The sequence below is a fragment of the Triturus cristatus genome, chromosome 1_2 (genome assembly GCF_964204655.1).
Source record: "Triturus cristatus chromosome 1_2, aTriCri1.1, whole genome shotgun sequence".
Lineage (NCBI taxonomy): Eukaryota > Metazoa > Chordata > Amphibia > Caudata > Salamandridae > Triturus > Triturus cristatus.
The window spans coordinates 448,517,817-448,530,123 of NC_140580.1; the positions used below are offsets into that span (position 1 = coordinate 448,517,817).

General features: G+C 43.0%; 1 protein-coding gene across 1 annotated transcript in view; it reads right to left on the bottom strand.

The window, feature by feature from the left end:
* Positions 1-12,307, bottom strand: part of MARCHF5 (membrane associated ring-CH-type finger 5) — a 259,605-nt gene that overhangs the window by 143,894 nt on the left and 103,404 nt on the right. The gene's annotated exons all lie outside the window — the stretch shown is intronic.

Genomic DNA, 12,307 nt, shown 5'->3' on the forward strand with positions numbered 1-12,307 from the left:
TTTAAAACCATCAAAGCATACGACGAAATTTTAGATAGCAAATAGTTACAATTACAATAATCTACAAGATCCATTCAGAGAAAACCAAATGACACAATTAACAATATTTCATAAATAATTAATCGAACAATATAATTGGCGAACAATCACAATAAAAAGTATGTCAGCCAGAATTTATTCAATTTTTACGTCTTCCTAAAACCAAAATTAATAGATTAGTCCACATTCTCCAACTGTCAAACAAAATTAAAAAATGAGGGAGGGACCCGAAAAACTACTACACCGGTTTCTGCATCTAATAGCCCCTGTAATGTAGCTGGCTACCCCGAAACATACCAATGGGGAACCTAGCATTTGCAAATAAACCAGTGCGGGCCTCACTTGCTCAAATTGACAGTTCTTAAAAATAGGGCAAATAATTTTTTTACGCTGCAAGATATAAAATTTACAAAAGAAAACCATAAGCAGCGTGTTTTGTTCTGAGGTGTTATCACAGGGACAGGGGCCCAAAGAGCCCTCTTTAAAGAAACCCTTCGGGTAAGCTAAAAGCCAGGGAAGCATGCCATGTTTGAACCTTGTCAACAAAAAAAGATGGAATGGTTTGTTTATATAGGTCAAGTATGGCTGAATCTCTCTGCCAATACTTAACATGACAAATCTCCTGACTGTCGGCTTACCCATTTCCCCGCCTTCCCTCAGCAACATTGCCCTACACACGAACTGGGACTTAAAGGCTTTTATCTCTAGTTTGCTCATCGCACTTGGTTGATCGAATAAATCGAGGTAGCCAAGCGACTCCAAATTAGATTTGATGTATCGCAGCCAAGGGATACACATGGCTTTGTCAAGAGACAAACAATCTTGAATGATAATTTGGTTTAGGTTTGGGGGATACTGTGCCCAAATTCTCACCCAGCCTAATAATGGGGCCACAGAAATTTGATCAGTGAGGTAACCTACCCCCAAATCTTCATGAATATTAAAAATAGGAGCAGATGTGGGAAGTGACAACAATTTCCGAAAAAAGGCATTTTCTACTGTTTGAATCTCTGTCGAAGCCTTATAACCCCAAACCTCACTGCCATATAGGGCCATAGGCACGCACTTGGCGTTATATATCTTCATAATCGCGGGCAGGGGTATAGAGCCCAACCGTTTTGCAAAGCCCAACAGGGCTCCTGTGGCCCTGGCAAGAATATTCTTTTTCTGGGCACGTTGCATGACCCAGGTTCTCCCATCATCAAAGATGATCCCCAAATATGGGAAGGTCTGCACTTTAGTAAGCTCCTGCCCATTACAGAAGAATTTAGCCTTTTTGGCCCCCCCACAGCCAATTGACATGGAGTGTGATTTTTTAAAATGTATTAATAAATCTAAGGAAACCATAAAATCATTAAATCCATTTAAAAGGGCTTGTAGGCCTCTCGCAGTTCTTGCCAACAAAACCGTGTCGTCAGCATACAATAACGCGGGAATCAATTTTATGCCGGCTCTGGGTATATCTTTACTAGACGAAGTTAAAACATCACCCAAATTATTGATGTAGAGCGAGAAAAGCAGGGGAGCAAGAATGCACCCCTGCCTTACCCCTCGCTTCACCTGCCAAGCTTCTGACAGATTCCCGTCATCACTGTAGCGGACGACAGCGGTGGTATTCTCGTGAATGAGTGCCAAAAAGGCAATCAACACCGGGTCAAGCCCCAATACTACTAGGGAGGCCCATAATTTTTGGCGATTTACAAGGTCAAAAGCGGTAGACAAATCCATAAACGCTAGGTGTAAAACCCCCTGCTTAGCGACCGTGTACTTCCCAATTATAAGATGTAAATTGAGGCATTGACCCACAGTGCCCCTTCCTTTTCTAAACCCATATTGTAGGTCCGAGATGATGGATTTGTCCTCCAGCCAAGTTGTTAATCTAGCGAGAACCACTTTACCCATTATCTTCATAGCGGAATCCAAAAGAGAGATAGGCCGATGACATGCCGGATCCTCTCTTGAGCCTTTTTTAAATAATGGCACTATCACTGCTTTACCCCAAGAACTGGGAGCACCCACCTTCGATACGGCATTAAAAACAGAAGTTAAAAGCTTCGCCCAATACCTTGAATCTGCCTTATAAAGGTCGGCGGGAACACCGTCCGGACCTGGTGCTTTGCCAATAGCCATTGACTCAATAGCGTCCTGGACTTCGGCCTCAATAAAATAAAATTTCGAGGCCTGATTAATATCCCCATAGTTTACTGGATTATAATGAGAAATTTCAGAATAGAGACCACTGAAGTGAGACACCCATTTATCCGGAGGAATAAGACAATCTTTGTTTGTGTTCTCCAATTCATTAAAAAGTGGACTATTAATCACTTTCCAGAATTGGGTACTATTTTTTAAAACACTAGCTTCTGACAATTCCTCCCAAGCCATATTTTTTAATTGGGTTTTCCTTGCCTTTATTGCTTTTTTATAGGACCTTCTTGCCTCCACAATCTTACTTGCGTTTTTCCCACTCTCTTTTAATGCCGATAAAAGAGCAATGTGCGCACTAGAGCATGCTTGGTCAAACCAGTTTTTAAACTTCTTAGGCCTTGGTTTCCCATGGTGGGTTAGGTTAACCACTACCTGTTTTGTTATTCTCTCAAAGGCACCAAGGACTTCCACTGGTTTGGACTCTATTGCCAAGCATAAACTTAAATCCTCCATATTACTATGATACAAATTCTCAAGGAAATCAATCGGGGTAATGACGTCCCATCTCAAACGTCTAACCTGATTAATAGGGACCAAGTTTAAGTTAGAAATGGCAGACAGAGGACTTGACCTAGTCACAGCATGTATGTTGATTTCCATAGACAGAGGATTATGATCACTTAAGGCATTTGGAGTAACACAAAAAGAACCTATCAGATCCTTCAAAAGACCAGAAATAAAAATGTAATCAATAGTACTGTAATGGCCCTGACCAGTAAATGTAGGGACAGGAAATAAGGAATCTTGTACAGGAGCAAATAAATGAAAGGCAGATACAATACTCTCTAGGAGCATCCCACCCTTAGAGTGTTCAAAGTGGGGTTTCCTCTTGAGGGCAATAATCATGATTAAAATTTCCAAAACAATTGAGTTGACATACATGAATGTTAAAATCGCCAAAAAGTAACAAAAAATAAGGTGTAACATTATTTGCATCAAACTCATCCAAGAAAGTGAACAGTGCTTTTAAATGCTCCACTTCATGCAACCTAGTGAATGAGTTATAAAAATTCACAACTAACAATGACGGGAGATTGGCACTTTCTAATTTAACCGCCAGTATGCTTGGAGAACTGGTCACTACAAGTTCTGTGCTATACAGTAACTTGAGGCTAAATAATAACAGGAGACCGCCCCGAGGTCTCCCCAATGAGGAGGACACAGCGTATTTATTAAAAGACTGATACCCATCCAAGTAATAAGGATCTTTCGCCTCCCACGTCTCTTGAAGAGCAATTATATGGAAAGTAGAAAGAAAAGACTTCCAACTTGAATCACCTCTTTTTGATCTCAAGCCAGCAATGTTCCATGACAAAGTCATGATCTTATTTATTGATGACGTTGCCCCCCCCAACCCCCTCTCTTGTGGCACAACGTTCTCTGAATTTAGTGAGCGGAGATGAAAATCCCCAACCTCACCAATTACGGGAACCGTAACAATCGCATTACTAAATAAACCAGGAGGAGCCTTTACACTCTCTTCTACTTGGACAATCTCAGTGGTTATCTGATTAGTACCATCACCATAAACTGCCTTTGGGGATAGAAAACTATCACCAGAACCATAGAGGTCTGTATTACGTTCAGCAATCGTCACAGGCACATATTCTCCAGAGAAAGGCGGTCTAAGATCATTGTGAGGGGCCTGAGTACATGCTACACTGAGTCAGTCATTGACATCTAGAGAACTAAGGACCTCGTATCTGTTACTAAGAGCCAATATCCTATTCGCAGGGACAAAATGAGGGATATGTCCACTGTTTCCAATTGACCCCTGAATGTAAGGTGGATAACATTGACGTAATCCTGATGTAATCTAAGCGACCCTGCCTGTCTAAGAATATTGGCTACCAATTCGGGAGAACTAAAGCTCACTACAACACAGTCACCCTTCAGTGTCTTATTAGACTTCCCAACCCAAGGAACCCTTCTAACCATCTTGAAGCATTCAAAAAGGTGACTCCCCAGAACTGTCTTTCCTGCCAGAAAGTGGAGGGCTTTATTTTTTAAAGAAGACCAGTGCTCTTCCCTCCCGTCGCTAGGAATCGGAATATTTGCCAAAATGACAGTATACGGGCAGGCCTCCGGTGGCAAATGCAAAGGACGTTCCCTAGATGGCTGCACAGGAAGCGGACTTTGTCTCCCTGACGTGTCCCCAGGCCTTAGATTAGCACCACCAATGGAACCTGCAAAAGCTGAAGGTGGATTAATGGGACCTACAACAGTGGGCATCGTAGACTCAGCTAAGTCGGAGACTCTGGTTACTATTCCACTTGAAGGGAGCCTCTCAGGTGAATTACGCCTTGGCAACGAAGCTTCCTGATCCGCTATGTGCCGTTCAATTAGAGTGAGTCTATCATCAATTTTATTGAGCCTGTTCATAACTGGCAACAAAGTTGCTCTCAGTCGCTCGTCCATAAGCTGTAGTAAATCGGCCAGCTTAACTCCAGTAGTAATTGTGATCCCCTAATCAATATTTTCATTCAGCCCATGGGGATTATCTGCCAAGGCCTGGGTGACCACTGTGCCTTCCTGGGAAACTAATCCATAAGCGGACTCAAAGTTCCTGGGTTGTTTAGCTTGTTGACAGCTTCCTTTAATCGTTTTTCTTTTGCCCTTAACTAATTTAGTAGTAGCAACAGGGAGGGCACATGACTGCCTAGTACGAGTGGCTGGCGGTGAGAGAAGGAGCCTAGGAGCATTTTCGGCAATTGGAGGGATAGCAAAACCTATTTCTGACAGACTCCACGGAGAAAGAACAACCAGCCTGTCTATCGCCTGAACCAGAAATAGAATCACCCGATCGATTAACTAGAGTAGGCAGGGATAATGGCTCCAAAGAAAGCCTCCGCTCCACCATTACAATTTCTCTAGTAACAGCTGTTTCGGCTTTTTTCAGATAAGCGTCTAATGTCCCCGTACCTCCCAATACAGAACACTTATTGTTACTTTTAGCCATGACAGCAACGAATGGCACACAGCGAAAATGAGCGCAGCGTTCCAAAACTAGAACAAAGGTAACCACTTTAGGCACATGCAGAAACTTGCGTAATAATAAGCACCTCCCAGGCACCTAATGTGCAATACTAACGAGACCTGACTCACAACGTCCTGAGCCAACACAGATCTCACAGTACAGTAACAAGTCAGTTGCACCAAACGAAGTATCAAACCTCGAACAGTAAGAGGGGCGTCCCAGCTCAGCCTCTGCCTGCCCCTGACTGTCACAGACTGTCCGCCCTTTGTCCAGGCTTCGTCCGGCGCCGCCCGCACGCTGCCCCGCGACGCAGGGGAAGTGCTGTGCTTCAGTGCGCGGAAGCGGCGTTGGCGGCTTTCCGGCCGTTAGGGAACCTGGGGGTTGTAGTCCCTGTCCTCCTCTCTGCGGCCGCGTTGAAGGAAGCTGCGGCGGCGGGAGGGGGGAGTTGGCCCAGCGACCGGTGCAGGAGTAGAGAGCCTGTTTCACACCAATGTCTGCCCCTTCGGTAAGTCGGATAACTTGCACAAAATTCACTAAATGATTTTTAAAATCTGTATTTAGAAAATCCCTTCAAAATAAACTTTTCAACTTTCAGAATAAGCTACTTTTAAAATTAGACTTTCAGAGAAACAAGCCTTTCCTGCTTGCTCGATCCATGACCTAAAAGATGTAACCATCCCGTGTCTCGGCGGGGGTGTGGGGGTGGCGGTGAAGAAATCTATATCTCTCTTTACTAAACAGTTAATTAAAACTGTAACGTACAAACATCGCATTGATACTTAATTAAAGCAGGGAATAAAATTTAAAAGCACATTATAAAAGCAAGCAGTACAAGATTATTAACAATTCCCAAGCAGCATTTCTGGTTGATGTCAATAACGTCAGAATTGGCAGTTTAGAGCCAGAAGGTAAGTGTGGAGTGCAAAAGGCAATATCAGAATGTCCAAAGGTTTATTACAGTTGGCAATACTTAGCTTTCAGCAAAGTCCATTTGTACAATGGCAATATGAGAAGGAACTTGAGATTGCTTCAACAGCTCTTAGTGAGCTATCTCTGTATGTGCGTTGTTAGACCCTGCAAGGTGATCCGATTTGACCCCCTAGACCCAGTCTCATGTACTTTGACTATTTCGTAGTGCTGAGCTGTGTGCAGTGTGGTGTGAAATCTATAGAATACAGACCTCACTAAAGAAGCTGTGCTAAAAATGTGATCTTCTTGATTATGCCATAATCAAGCCCTCACCCAGGGCATCAACTTTTCAACTAAGAAATGTGCTTTAAACAACGTTATCTGAAAAAGACAACCCTGGATACAAACAATCTTCCTTCAGGGCAGAAAACTGTCATTTAAATGTAATTAGAGCTCTCTGAAGCCTATGTATGCCTATGTATGTCAGTTGCAACTCTTGATCTCATCTGTAAAAATTGGGACTCCTCTGCATTTCCCTTACTCGCAACATTCTACGTTTCCCTCCTCTATTCATCACAGTGACCATTTCTGTCTAACCAGCCATAAACCCTATCCCCGTGTTTCTGACTTACTAATAATGCAGACAAAGGTATCACAAAAGTTGACAAGGGAAATTAAGGAGGGAACTGCAATGACACAACAAATTGCAAATAATACAGATGACACACTTCCCCACTCTAAGGTGGTGCATTCAGATCAAACACCTTTTAAATGTAGGATCCTACAGGCCCTCCTTCACTAAAATCCTATATGTGCCATCCCACTCTTTGTCCTCTTCTTTGCCTCTTATCCAAGCGCCACGATTTCTTTGAGTGGCATGTAAGCTCAAATCCCAACGTCTCAAAAATGAATGTATCCCCAAAATAGCTTTGGGCAGGGTCAGCCGAAGACAACCGCAGACCTCCCAACAGCAAACCACTGAGTGTCGGAAAAAGATTGTTGAAAACGAGGTTGTTTTAAAAATCTAATGAGCAAAAATAGGTACGTGCTTCCTGTATTTATCAATGAAGTACATGTGTAGCTGAGAGCTGGGCTATTAGTTGCCTGTATGCCCATTTGTGGTTGTCCTCTCGTTGGGCATCTTTCTACTCGCACCGCTCCTGTGGTAGTTCCAGCACCTGGTCCCAAGCCAGGGAATGTCTTGCATCACCTTCTGACAGCCATGCTCCTGCTGATGGCTTAATCTTAATGCATGTCAGCGCTTTCAATTTCTCTGTTGCAGTGTTCAGCCTACAAAGCATGCTTCAAGTTGCATCTGGTTTTTACATAACTGTTTGGAGTTGATGGCTCCTTGCAGTGGTTTTTTGTTAGGTGGCACCTTGCTCCATGGATGTACCAACTGGAAGGATGTCAGCATGGCTGCTGACATGGAGTATTAAATTAAACTTTGTTGTGAGGTTGAGATTTTGACTAACTCTTGTTATAGTCTTATTTCTTGACAAGCACTAAGTCCTCAGTGTTTTTTAACACTTCAGTCTCTTAAAAATGCTTTGACACTCCTGGTGAGATTTCAGGTGAATAAACTTAAAATAAAATATTGGACCCACCCTGCAAAGTATAAAGCACAAATCGGTCTTACTAATGTTTGCAAAGCGAGCTATGAAGTTAAGTGCACTAGACGGCAGAAGAACTGTCAATATTTTGCTGGAGAGAAGTTCCTGCCACATGTGAATGCTGATGGTTTTCTTTTTCCTTGCATACTATTTTCAGCAGTTAAAAGGCTTCTGTTGCTGCTGCTGGATGGGAAGGTTAGCTGCCAGTAATCCTGGTTTTATCATGAGCATACTCTCTGTATCCATAAACAGTAAACTATCTCTATGTGGGACCGAGAACACTTTTTATAATATATTTGTTAAAGCAATATATACAACTGTAAAAGCAACATTTTCTATTAAAAAGTATCCAATTAGCCAAATCAGTCCATTCAATCTGACTGAATACACCACTGTTTAAACAGTTAGCATGGAGGACACGGAAAGGATTGACAGATTGATAGCTCTTTCTCGATTCTGTGGGTGGTGGTGCATGGCCGTTCTTAGTTGGTGGAGCGATTTGTCTGGTTAATTCAGATAACGAACGAGACTCCTCCATGCTAACTAGTTACGCGACCCACAGCTGAGCAGGCGGAGAATAGTGGCATAATTTGGATTGGGTGACGGGTCCATGTGGAAGAGAGGGACCGTTTCTCATTGGTCAATAAACTATCAGGTGGGATAGCGAACCTGATAGGAAACAGGACAGTAAATAGGTAGGCTAGAAGTGGTGCGCTGCGATTGGTGGCGGAGAACAGTGGAATAATTTGGATTGGGGACGGTGTCCATGCGGAAGAGCGGGACCGTTTCTTATCGGCAATGAAGCTGACGTATCAGGTGGGATAGCGGACCTGATAGGAAACACGGCAGTAAATAGGTAGGCTAGAAACTGTGCGCTGCGATTGGTTGCCCCGTCTTTTATAACCAGAAGAGCAGGGTGTGCGATTATTTGAAGCGAGCGTACCAGACAGACCGCAGCGAGAAATATTTTGGGAATTCGGACTGCTTCAACAATCACATGTACCGAGTCAGAGATTCTTGAAAGGGTCCTTTCGGAAATTGAGGGGATTAAGTTAAATGCGATTGTACGTCATATTGAAAATAGGGGTCTAGAACGTTTTTCTCCTTTGTTTTTTATTTATACAGAAATAGGATTCTCTAGTTGAGCCTTGCAGCCAATGACTTCATGTGAAAAGACATGTGTTGGATATTCTCACCAATATTATTGGCAAAAGGTGAGATGAGTTGGGGTATTTTGGCTTGGGACATGAGAGAACAGTAACGTGTTGATTGTGGCTTTAGAACTCTCGTATGGGAGGTATGAATTTGTCGTCATGGGGGCAACTAAGATAACTAAATAATAGTTGCTTTTGTGAATGGTTTTTTGAGATATAAATATTGTGTTCCAGATGTACTTGGAGGATTAATCAATTGAGAAAGGGGGAGAAAAGCGATGTGATATGCAACAAAAGCGGTTTTTGAAGAGTACATAGGAGGTGGGTGCGATTTATGATTAAGGGCAATATAAGAAGTCAGACAATAGGAAGCATCAATAATAATATAAATAGTAAGGGGGTAATAAATTCTTTTTATGAATTGTTAAGGCGAAAATGAGGAGTTGCAATAGGAGTCTTGAAGAAAATTTGGGATATATGCAGCAATTAACTGTTGTCTATGTATGACGTTTTGAACATTACTGTGGTGTGCAGCTTTAAAAATATATTAAAAATTTTAAATTTAAATTATGTCCAGATGAATATTAAAATAATGTGATGGTGAGAACAAGGATGGTCTGTATAGTCACATCCTGACTAAACTTGGAGTTTGTAAAATAGGTAGGAAAGGGTATAAAATGATATCAGGTCGCTAATATTTATATAAGAGGAATTACATGTTTTTGTTTATTTCACAGCCCTGATGATGTCCCAGGAGGGGACGAAACGAGTCGGCTGTTGAGATCATTTGGATATAGAGTTCTTTGATTGGATCTGGAATTATTATTTTTGACAAGATTGAATCATTGGATCGTAAATGGATGGAATTAACGATTGATGGATGAAAAAGACATTTATATTGAAATAATTGTGGAATGAAAAAAGACATTTACATGAAATCTAGGATGAAAAAGACATTTACATGGAACTAATTGTGGAATATAATTTATAATTTTTTTTAAAAAAAATACATTTGTGTGGAATTAACTCGACACTTTCATGTTGGAAAGAATTTTATATGAAAACTTAGAATAAAGATTCTTATTGTTCAAATCAGAAAATTTGCATTAGGATATTGTGTTGAACATGGGTGCTCCTTGTATGCATGAATAGGTTCAATTTTAGGAATGGTTTGACGATGACCATTTTAGAGTGAGCACCAACAGTTGAGTAATAGAGAGAGGATTCAGGACGATATTGTAACTCCCTGTGCGCACAGGTCTTTGACCCTCATCGTTACGGTAACTTTACAAATTCAGGGAATATACTACATGGAGCTGACTAGATTAGAAGGGAGTTGCTGTAGATCCAAGGTTTCAGTCTTTTTCGGAAATCCGTTTTGGAAGAAGAGTCTCTGAGAGCCCTTATGAGAGAGTTCCACAGTTTGGGTGCTAAATAGGCAAAGGATTTTGCTCCCATTCTGGCCCTATTAACCTTAGGCACCCTAGCTAAATTTGCATCCGAGGATCTAAGACTGCGCATAGGCACATACGTTTGCACCAGGGCAAGAACTCTCTCCATGACAGGACCAGGGGATGAAAGAAACCCCAGCCCAGGGGAGTTATCAAGGCAAGGGAGACTGCTGTGTTGGATTTGTAAATGAAGAAGAGGGTTCTTGAGTGGGGTCTTGGATGCACCACAAAACTGAACGCTGAAAGGAACCTCTGGGAGGGCACCCATGGCCTTAGCTATCTTCGTGCCCTTTTTAATTTTCTCAAGCCTCTCATTCACTCATTCGCCTGAGGGCCAAAGAGATGCTGATCATCAAAAGGAATACGGAGTAGACGCTGCTGTATGTCCCGCTTAAAGCCTGAAACATGCAACCAAGCATGGCGGCACAGTAGAATACTAGAATTCATTCCGAAAGCGCCTGTATCTGAAGCATCCAGAACACAGTTAGTGTTGGAGATGATCTATCCCCTCTGCCACCAACTGTTGCCCCTTCTTGCGATACTACTCTAGGAGATGGTCTGCCATTTCATCCCAGTGTGCATGGTCGTACCGGGAGAGCAAAACAATTGAATTAGTAAATCTCTCAAGCAGGATGCGGACTGTGCCACCTCTCGCTTTCCTCCCACATCAATTTCTTTCCCTCCCGGTCGGGAGGGGGTGCACAAACTGTGCCCGGATTGTTGGCACGCTTTCTGGCTGTATGAACCACCAGAAAGAGTCAGGGGTAGTTGGCCACATCTATATGGAGGATCACAATGGGAAACTTTATACTTCTGATCCACCCTAGGAGTAATATCTCTTGCCTTGACAGGATCCTTGAGAATCTTGGGGGGGGAAGACTTGAGGACACCCTTAAACATCAGGATATATTGAAGGGAGTGTTAGGTGGAGGAAAGGGTTTCCACAAGGGTATCATACTCCTCTTGCTGCACATGGAGTTCTACATTGTGGAAAGAGGCAGCTCTGTGTAACACTTCATGGTACAAAGTGACATCGTCAGGAGGGTATTGCTTAGTAGGGTATAGATCTGGGTCTGTCTCTTTAGGGTCTGGAGCTGAAGCGGCAGATGAGGGCCTGGAATGTGACTTCGGCACCAAATGAGGCTTGGGCATTTGGTCAATCTCCAAATGTTGGTGTCGACCATGAAAGGAAGGCAGTGGTGCACCAGAGGCCTCGTATGCAACATAGGCACTAGTAGCTTGCATCTCTGGGTGGTGATTTATGGAAACATTACTCACTGTGATCTTCTGAGGGCGCTGGTCTGGCAGACTCCACATCTGCCTCGGAACGGACGCTTCCAGGAGAAAAGGTCGTGTCCATTGCAACAGCTGGAGCATCCACCTATAAAAGATCCAATTCCTCCAGTTCTTCAAAGATGTCTGAAGTCTCCCCCACCTCCAGTCTATGGGCCATGATGGTGGAGGTGATATGACAGGTGTGTCAGTTCTGAAGATATTTCTTGTTGCGGAACACAAGGCAGGTCGAACGGGAGTTCTCACATTGGTCAGGAGAAAAATAGGAGTTGCAGGCTTTGAGGAGGTCGGATCTGGGATAGTTGACCAAACAACTACGACAGAATTGGAATAGAGTCCTTTCCATCACAAGAACATTCTCGATCCAAGCGGATGGGAGTCAAGGGTGTTAAAGCGACAGAGGTACACGACGGTGGAAAAGGAGAAGAACACAGGATCGTTGGTAGGTACCGATGAGAGGACAGATCAGAGGGCCCAGTGAGAACACCACAAGGCGTTGAACCAGAGCTGTAAACGACACGTCAACTAGATAGCGGGGGGAAAAAACAACCTGATAATGGAACCGATGGCCATGCGCAATACCACTGAAATGTGGAGTCACTAGACCACGTGACCTGAAGAGACTTCCTTCAAAGAAAAACAAGCTGTACACGTCCGGGCCCA